The sequence below is a fragment of the Hetaerina americana genome, unplaced genomic scaffold (assembly GCF_022747635.1).
Source record: "Hetaerina americana unplaced genomic scaffold, ioHetAmer1.1.p SCAF_412, whole genome shotgun sequence".
Taxonomy (NCBI): domain Eukaryota; kingdom Metazoa; phylum Arthropoda; class Insecta; order Odonata; family Calopterygidae; genus Hetaerina; species Hetaerina americana.
In genome coordinates this window covers 54,902-65,000 of record NW_027287000.1, presented here as the reverse complement: position 1 = coordinate 65,000, position 10,099 = coordinate 54,902, and positions in this window count along the sequence as shown.

Genomic DNA, 10,099 nt, shown 5'->3' with positions numbered 1-10,099 from the left:
ATCTAACTCTTATGCCATGAATTAATTCAAACGTTGCGGCATATGAGGTGATATGGCCTTTACAATTTAGTACTTCCTTTATCTGCCGCCCAGAATACGTATCAATATGTTACAAATTCCTATTTCGTTTCTTAAACTTGTCGAGATAGATATTTGTCAAAATTACTCTAACGGCTGAATCTCCTGGCAAGTTGTTACCCTCATATTCAGTGGATTGCGTGCTCTGTCATGAATGTTTCACTAAGAAAGGCATCGGAACTTCCGTTGGATCTTAACAAGCTTTCAAAAAATGAGTTAATTTTTCAACTCTAAGTTCGGTGATATTTGAACAGCCATGTGTAAAAAATTATAAGAGCAGTTATTTGATGAAGTACAATTCGATTTCATGTCAAATTTCGCAAATCGTGTACTTAGTATTATTTCGCTGCTTTCCACCGTGGGTAATACGAATGGCATTGGAAGCATGCACCCAAGAATGGAGTTCAGAATTAAGGCGTATGTGTCACTATTTTGATTAGCAGTCATGATTAGAAGGAATGCTATGGGAACTTCATGGGGTTTTCTAAATTCCTTTTAAACTATAAAAAATTGAAAAGAAGCAAAGATAAATCTTACGGAGAAAATAAAAAAATGCAATGACGATGACACACAGGATTCATTTCACACGTTCATCGAATGTCGGGTGCATTTAAACATTTCTTGGACATGTTTTTTGTTGATTTCGTATCAAAATACGTGAAAAGTGTTTTGTAATCGCAGCATTTTGTTGAATACTAGTATATTCCTGGTGGAACAAAGGCAATATTTTACACGATATTTCTACTTGCTTTATGTGTTCAATAGGCAACTAAATGGTTGTTGATGTTTTGTACATTGCGTTGGCTTCGGTTTATTCATTGGGTAATGCCAGAAGATACTTCTTTGGGGTGACTTTTCAGTCAATCAGTGTGCTTCAGGGATTAGTTAATATTTTTCTTCCTATTTCCGTGGATATTTAAAGACATTTTTCAGTGAAAAGCGTGGCTCTACCCATGTAGACCAGACCAGACCATTGGAAGTAATCCTATTACTACTCCTTCGGATTTGCATCTTTTAGAGGCAGGGTTGGTACTTATGGGGTGGTAATTGGTTAATTAGGTTGGTAGATTGACTGGAGAATTCAGCTGTCTTGCTGTTTTGAATTAATTTTTTTTTTATGTTATCATTTTAAAGGTTGGTTTTTTTTTTTTAATACAAATGGTGATTGTTGGTTTGCTTGGTAGTAAAGATTAGGTAGGATCAGGTGGGAGCAGGTTAGGGATATCAGGAGAGCCAGGACCTTGTTTCTTTTTAATATTTTCCTGCAGAGGAGTTTCCTTTGGTGGGGGAAAATCACGAGGAGGTTGGTTTAGGCTTGGATGAAAGGTTATGTTTGCCGGTAAGTTCAGGCTTTTCTTCTTTCTAGGGATGCATGTTGCAGATTTTAGTTGGTCTGGGTAGCGGTAGATTCCTGAAGGTAGTGATGAGGACCAAAGGTTTGAGATGAGGGGATTTTTCGACTGTACAAGCGACCTCCTGTAACTTATTAGGGCGGCAGAAATGGCTTCATTTATTGTTGGGATGTTAAGCTCTCTGAAAACATTCACCGTCGGGATAAACCAGCGTGCTCCTCCGAGCCGGCGAGCAATCTTATTTTGCCAAACTGTATTTTTTTTTAGGCTCTACACATGTGAGCTTATATTATTGTGTTTATATTTAGCAACATGTAACAAGCCGCCGACCTTATTTAATGTCCTAATGTTCTCAACTGCTCATCATTGTAGCTAAACAATTTGCGTCATATCGCGATAGTATTTTTGTAAGCCTGCACATCGGCGGCTTTTCTCTAGTTATTTTTGAATCGCACTATTGAACGATTTGGGCGGAATCTAAGATCTTTGTCTTTCACAGAAATCGCGTTCGCGTCGCTTATTGCGATGTGCTATCATTTTGTGAAATACATCGGAAAAAGTAAGTACAAGGCTGGCATCCCATCAACCCATTGTATAAATTGTACACAAAGCAATCAATTTTAATAGTTGCAGTGAAGTGAAGATATTATTAGCACTGGCATTGATTGAATCTAGTTTTAAGGTTGTGATATGTTCGCGTATGTCCATGTGTCCTATCCACCTCTCCCGGATTTCCCATAGAAAAGGTGTATCTGAGATAGGTTGCCTGCGTTCGCATGGGAACGATGAGTGCGAATCGAAAATCGCCTCCTGAATCATTTTACGCTTTCGTGTTTGGGCACTTGACAGTCAATTTAGAGCCATGTTCCATGGACGGAATGGACCGACCCCTTTTCGTGTGCCGTTCCACTAAAGTGTGGTGTGTGCATTCCTCCTCCATCCGCTGGTCGTCTGCTATTTTGGGCGTCAAATCGGTGGCATTACGCGAGTCTTGGAATTATTAAGATTACTGTTATTTACAAAAATTGCAATCGCGTAGTTTTCTGGAAATCGAGTAACGTTTTGTGGAATACATGGTTAAATACGTTGTAAAATTATTTTCTGTGAAGTAAACGTTTTTTCGATACATGTGTATTTTCTTGATGGCAGATAGAATACAAAGGGTGTAAGTACTTTCATCATTATTCCAAATGATATTTCTATTTGTTTAAAGGGAACCCAAGGAATTGTTCATTATCTTCACATTGAATTGATTTTATTACTGAATTTCTGTAAATTTGATTTTTCTATCCAAGCGATTGGCAAATATGATCTTGTAAGTAATCGTCTCCAAAATCCTTATACGCTTTTGTCACTGGGTGCAGTCGATAATACTGTAAAATACAGATAAAGCATTGATATATCTTTGTGGCACCCCTGAAGCTCCATTTGCCTCTAACGAACCCGACCCATACGATGCCTGATTGATATTAGGTAGCCCCCTTTCCACGCGGCTTTGGTGGATCGTGGGATTCGAGGTGCACGAGGGATTAGTGGGAATATATGCACGATTGCTAGCGTAGTCTCTTGTTATAAAATAATAGGCTTTAGTCTTAAGTGCCCTGAAAGCCGGGAGAGAGTAGGTGATTACATGCCGGATTAATTTGTACCCTAATACTTTTCTCTCCTAGCGCGATTGGGCATTATTTTGATCACTTATTATACTACCTTGATCAAAAATTTCCCGGAATTTATTCAGAAAATTAAAAATACAAGTTTATTCATCTAAATCTATATTGTCCCCTTCAAAGTAATCCCCATCGACTGCAACACACTTATGCCAGCGCTTGATCCAATCCTCGAAACATTTTTTATATTCGGTTTTCGGTATGTCCATCAGTGCTTCCTGCGATTTTTCCATTACTTCCTCTCGGCTGCTAAAACGCGTTCCCCGTAATGGTTTTTTAACTCGATTGAACAGAAAGAAGTCACAGGGAGCCAAATCAGGTGAATTCGGTGGCTGTTGGATGGTATTTGTTGCATTTTTCGTCAAAAAATTACGAATAATGATAGCACTGTGCGACGGTGCGTTATCATGGTGCAAAATCCACGAGTTTTCTGCCCACATTTCTGGTCTCTTTCGGCGAATTGCTTCACGCAAACGTCTCATAACGCCCAAATAATACTCTTTGTTTACTGTCTGGCCTTCTGGCAAAAATTCATGATGCACTACACCGTTGTAATCCATGAAAACCGTCAGCATTGCCTTCTTTTCTGACTGAAAACGACGTGGTTTTTTTGGTCTCGGCTCATTTGGTGAACGCCATTCACTTGCCTGATGTCTGGATTACGTGTCGTACTCATAAACCCACGTCTCGTCTCCAGTAATGATCCTTTTGATGAATGTGGGATCGGATTCAGCCTCGCAAATCATGTCTTTTGCGACGTCAACACGGTCTCTTTTTTGCATGAAATTGAGGTCTTTTGGCACCAACTTTGCTGCTACACGACGGAAACCCAAATCATTAACCACAATGTCTTGGGCGGATCCATAGGCAATGTTCAAGTCCTCCGCTATTTCTCTGATGGTTAATTTGCGGTTATTGACCAACATTTCTTTTACTTTATCAATTTTTTCACCGACTTTCGATGTCGATGGTCTGCCACTGCGTTCACCATCTTCGATTGACTCACGGCCACTTCTGAACCGCTCGTGCCACTGGTAAACGACCGTTTTTTTTAGAGAATCGTTGCCGAAACACTTTTCCAACATTTCCAACGTCCGTGCGCCACTAAATCCGTTTTTTACGCAAAATTTAATACAAGTTCGTTGTTGCAAATTTAAATCCATTTCTGAAATTGTAAAAAATCGCCAACACACACAGAGATAGATGTACTCTTGGCTACGTAACTTTTGCAAATGTCAAGTTATGACACTAAGATTTAAAGGGAATATCAACAACAGATGTACCAATTTAACAAAAAAAACAGAACTCAAATCGGAACGATGGGAGCGCCACACGGTGGTTATTCCGGGAACTTTTTGATCAAGGTAGTATGCATGCATGACTTAGCCCCCTAGTAACCCGAAAGCCCCACTCCGCTAGTGCGTCAGGGGGCCACTACGCACCGGACTACCCTTTACCCAAAACCCCTTTTCTAGATTTCGTAATAATTTGTTTCTTCAGATTTTTTCATATCTACGCATTTCATCTTATTGCATGGTTTGTTAATCCAGGGTAGTTTTTCGGTTATTAATGGTTGCTTCTAATTTCTAATAGATATACTTCGTGTCTTGCTCATTTCATTAATATTTAGGCCTACTTTTATGCATAAAAGTTCCATATGTTTTAAGATTACGCTATCTTCTCATTATAAAACGTGATTGTCGGAACTTTTTAGTTTTTTTTTGTCTGATTGCTTTTAAGAATTTTTAATGTAGTGAAATGGTGACATATTTGCTAAGGTTTGAGAAACAGCCTATGATTACCCAGCAGCATAAATGTTGATACCTAAATTTTTATGAACGGCATTAATAAATTCTTGAATTCTCCAAACACAACATTACGCTTAGGGTTTATTTTCAGACTTCACAAGCACACAAACCAGGCATGGATACAACCACCCTGGTATACCGGTTAACTGTGTCTTAATCGTTCGGGAGTAAATTATACGAATGTGGTAACGCAGAAGGCAGTGAGTTGGATTCAGGAGCATAGGATGAGGATTTAGCAAATTTGGTAGGTTAGAAAGCATGCCAACCAGTACGAATTCACTGGAAAAATGTTACAAAGTCTTTCATATAATAATTGCGACAGGAATCGCGTAATGTGTGATGAAAGATTAGACTTCGCGCACGAGAATGAGCAAGAAAAATAATTCCTAGAGTAAGTAGCATCAGGAGGGTAAATGCAATGAATTTTACAGTGATAAAGCTATCTGTGTGAGTATAGTGTCTGTTTTTCCATATTGCTGAAATACTGCCGAAGTTTGAAAAATAAAATAGCCGAATTTGGTCACACAATACGAAGTAACGAAGCCTTCAGCCAGGTCAATTCTGCCCGAGTTCAGTCTCCTCAAAGTCGAAGTGTCAAAGTTTGTCTTTGGAGGCGTCACTTATTAAATGACACTCGTCATTATAAATACTGTTGTAATTTCCGGCGGTTTTCCAACCCCGCAACTCATGAAGAAATGTTATTTTTCGGCGACTGATTTTAGAGCACGCCATTTTGTTGTAATCGACGAGTATTTGTTTGACCGCGATTATCATAATCGCGATTATATCCACACCTTTGCCTTAATTAATATAAATCAAACAATGTTTCACTCTTATTTTATCACGCCATGGAATTCACTCAACGTAACGACAACCTATGTCGTCGCTAAAGTTAGTTGGATTGGGTCGAAAGATAGAACGTCGAGGATGACTTCGAAAAGGGTGGCTATGGCGATGATTCCCGCCGTGGCAGAGGATAGGACGGTATCCCTTCCCCCAACCAACAGCTCCCGTTAGCCTCCACCCCTCCTCGCCCTGCTGTGCACTGCAACTTCGGTGACCGTAACCTCTCCTCCGCCAGGGACCCTCTCTATCGCCCCCTCCTTTTCAGGCGAAAGGGTCGTCTTCGGTTACCCGCGCCGAAGGAGACCGCGACTGAAATCACGCCGCCAGCCCATCACCCTCCGTAATGGCATGGTGGCAGCCCATTTCCCCCATTTCCTTTCTCTCTCTCTAGCGCTCCTCCCATCCCCCATCTCTCCTTCCTAGTCCTTCGGCTTGGGACAGCGATTCCTCAAATCATAGGCCACTTGTGCAGAGTGAAAATGAAAACATTCGGATGCGAGTGCGTAGTATTCCGGCGCTGAATTTCTTCGCTATTCCACCGGCATGTGTCCTTCAGTTGTACGTAACTTCTTTCCATGTCACCTCATCGAGAGGTACTTAGATGAATGATTTTTGGGTAAAATTTCGTCAAAATGGGAATACCGTGGACTGGACTGGGGACCGGTTGTGACCAGGTTAATGGGGTGGGAATATCTTTGCGGGTGTGATATTTCTGCCGGGGGGTTATGCTTAATTTTATGAATCGTTCTTTTGTCCTATTGTTTCTGTTTTCTTGGTGGATGAAAGAGTAGTATTTGGCGGAGTATTTAAATATTTTTTCGAAACTCGTGTTTAATTTGCTTCGTTCGTTGCTAGCACAGTTTGAGTAATGAGATAAATCGGAAGCAGCTCGTTAATGCGGGCGCGTCCTCGGGAAAGATTGGGTAGTGAAAATTAAATTAGCTTTTTCGTCGTCCCATATCCGCTGTAATTTTGATGTTTCATCCGTCATTGTAAATATGTTGATGAAGTAATGAATGATCATCAACTTTTGAGATCATATTTGGATGCAATAAAATGAACAGCACTCGATTAGTGGAATTGAAAGGGAAAACACTACAATGTGTTAGTTTTCCAACTATAATTTAAAAATGCAAAATTCACAGCAAGTTATTTAAGTTAATATTTCCCGGACAGGTAAGATGCCTCATGACGTCCGGAGTTGGGTGGTGAACATATTGGGAAAGTACCTACGTGTCAACTTATTCCCCAAGCACTTTTCATTGTGACCTCTCTGAATTATCTGAATGTACACTTTTTATTATTATTTCAGGACACCGTTGTAATGGAAATTGCTTGCCAGACACATGTAATCTTACATGCCTAATTATTGATAGGTCGAAGGTTGAAGTGGCAACTACTTGTTTGGAGATATTTCATTTTCTCACTTAAAGCTCCGTGTTTCCCATTGGATTTCCCAGAGACTTCAATACTGCAGGTTTGTCGCGATTTAATGGTTTTTTATTGCACTCCACATGTTTAGGTGGTAAATGACACCATTTATAAAAGGATATCTTCGAGGAATCTAAATAAATATGAAAAATTAGCGACCGTCAAAGGGATAACTTGGGGCATTTCATTTTCTTCAGCAAAAATATAGTGTAAAAATAATTTTCTATTTCGGCATAATATTACCCCTTTTTCACATGGCTTGCAATTAGATTCAATTTTCGGTTCGGAGATAATTACCGAAAGTTAAGAATTCTGAAACCATGTCCACATCGGTCCAATCAAAGGCGCAGGTGAGTTTCTTGAGGCGATTTTCCTTTTGTAAATTAATTTTTAATCTACTGGTATAATACTCTTCCATCTATTTTCTGTAATATTTCATCATTTTTATTAAAAGAAATTGTTACAATTTGGTGGTAACGCACTATGTTTATTCCTGCATAAAATTTCCCATGTATATTTACAAATTTCATACAATATGTTAGCATTAAAAAAAACATATTATCACTCTTTGGGAAGAGCTGAGATAGGTCTAAAGTTATAATGTTACTGTCAGTTATTATTTTGTTTAGCATAAACCCCTCTAATCTCCCAATACAACGTCGTGAAAGCTTTCTTTGCAATAAATTGCAAGGTGGTCCCCCACCCTAAATCAATTGTTAAATACATACCTAAGTATTAACAAATATCGCATTTCGGGATGGTTTTTCACAGGATCTACAATCCTCGTTGGTTAAATTTACCTCGTCGCTTAAAAGTCATAGATTTATCTCACATCTTATAGATTAATCTTACATCGTGTCTTGGCCCTAACTGAGCATAAGGCGATGGTGTTCAATTTTGTCAAAGGCTTTGAGCAGGTCGAATATGAATGCATCCACTTCTCTTTCCGTAATTGAATGTATAAAATCGGGCATTTCTCGGCGAAAACCCTAAGTGGGATTTCGCACGAACGCCTTTTCTCAAGCCATGTTGGAAATTGAACAGCTAATTCTTACACTCCCTCAAATCCTGGAGGCAATCAGCAATTATCCTTTCTAAAAGCTTGCAGACAACTGAAGTCACGCTTACCGGTCTATTATTTTCAACTACATAGTAGCTTCCGTATATCCTCATTTCAAAATTGGTGTATAAAATTGTAAAAGAGCTTTGTGATATCACGTAAATTAGGTACCACCTTGGGTACGTTGCAAGTGTATGGGATCCTCATGGAGTATGCTTAATTTTGGAAATAGATCGAGTGCAACGTAGAGCAGCTACGTTTATGAGAAGTTGTCATGAACAAAGTGGTAGTGTGACGACATTTTTCGAGGTATAAGGATCGGAGCCGCTAGTTGACGGTAGGCTTACAGAAAGATTATATTTACGGACAAAATTGGAAGCAGTTTACGTATCTGAGGTTGTAAAATACGTATTATTGTAGAACAGATGACCAACGCAAAATCAGGGAGATTCATTGTAGAACGGATAGATTTAAAATTAGATTGTCAACACATTCCCCGTGTGTTTGTGGAGGGTAACGCCTAGGTTGTTCATCGAGTCTACGCATTTCGGTGTTCCGGAAGCAGTACGAGTTCGGGTGCGAATTGCTTGTTTTCCAAAAATCTTTCACTACGCACTTTTTTAAGAAAAAATTGGAATTGCTATGTTTCGACCAGCGTGTGTAGGCCTTTGAGTTCTAAAAGATCTTAACACTACCGAGTCGTACTATGAATCTCCCCCTGCCACATACCTTGGGTGTTGGCTTTCAGGGTATTTGTAAATCCAAATATAATAAAATCAAAATCTAGGGGTTATTCTTTTACATATACAAGGTATGAACCTGTGGATTGCTAAGCAAGCGCGTGTTGTCAAGAAAATGAATCACTTTGTCTTCAGCATTTCATTGTTTCCAATCATTCTTCACATTTTCACATGAACTACATGGCCCGGACTTTAATCCATTTTAGTCTGCATTTTCATAGAATTATTCTTATGCGTCTGTTGGGCAGCAATTGATTACATTGTAGCTAAGAATTCCTTTGCTGCCGTTCGCCAGCAACTGCGTCCGTTGGCGTTTCCTCCCCTTGTCAATCAGTAATTATATTTCGAATCCAGCTCTCGCATTGGCTACGCTACCTCCCCTACTTCCCCGAATCACAACGGCAATCGCTACGCCTCCGCTTCTGTTACCTCATTCAAATCAGGCTGATTTCGTCGGCGCATGGGAGATAATAGATCATCCACGGCAAGCACTGCGGTCATGACTGCCGAATTAGTGTTTTATGTGTTGTGTGTGTTTTCTGTTTACTGCCCTTGACAACGATGACGGAATAACATCGGCGTTCCGCCAAGACCTTTTCATCCCACTCGGTTTTGTTCCATTAAAATATCGAGGGTTTCATGCCAGGAGGGCGGGTAAGTAAATCATGTATACATTTTGGCATATGTCTTAAGATTTCTATTTTCTGTACTCGTGAATTGCAATAGTCGTTTATGTTATTAGCTCTTTTGCAATCATAGTGTTCTCATTGGGTTTTCGTATTGTTTGCTTATATTTGGTACTTGCCTGTTGTTTTGTGCAATTTTGTTTGATAATCAAGGTTTTGTGCTAAGTTCTTATGCCTTGAATGCTGTTATACTGCGATGTGTTACGTCAGGTCGTGTTTTGTGAAATTGTCTAGAAAAAGGAAGAGACCGCGGAGAGGAATAGCGGGGACCACCCGTCTTCCCTCGTGCTATTCATGAACACGAAAAACAGCGTAGGAAGGGAGTAGGAATATGATATGTATGCTATCATAAAGCTATGTAAGCTAACATAGACCTAGGTATTTCATTTAGTCTACGCATTTCGGTGTTCGCCAAGCAGTAGGCGTTCGGG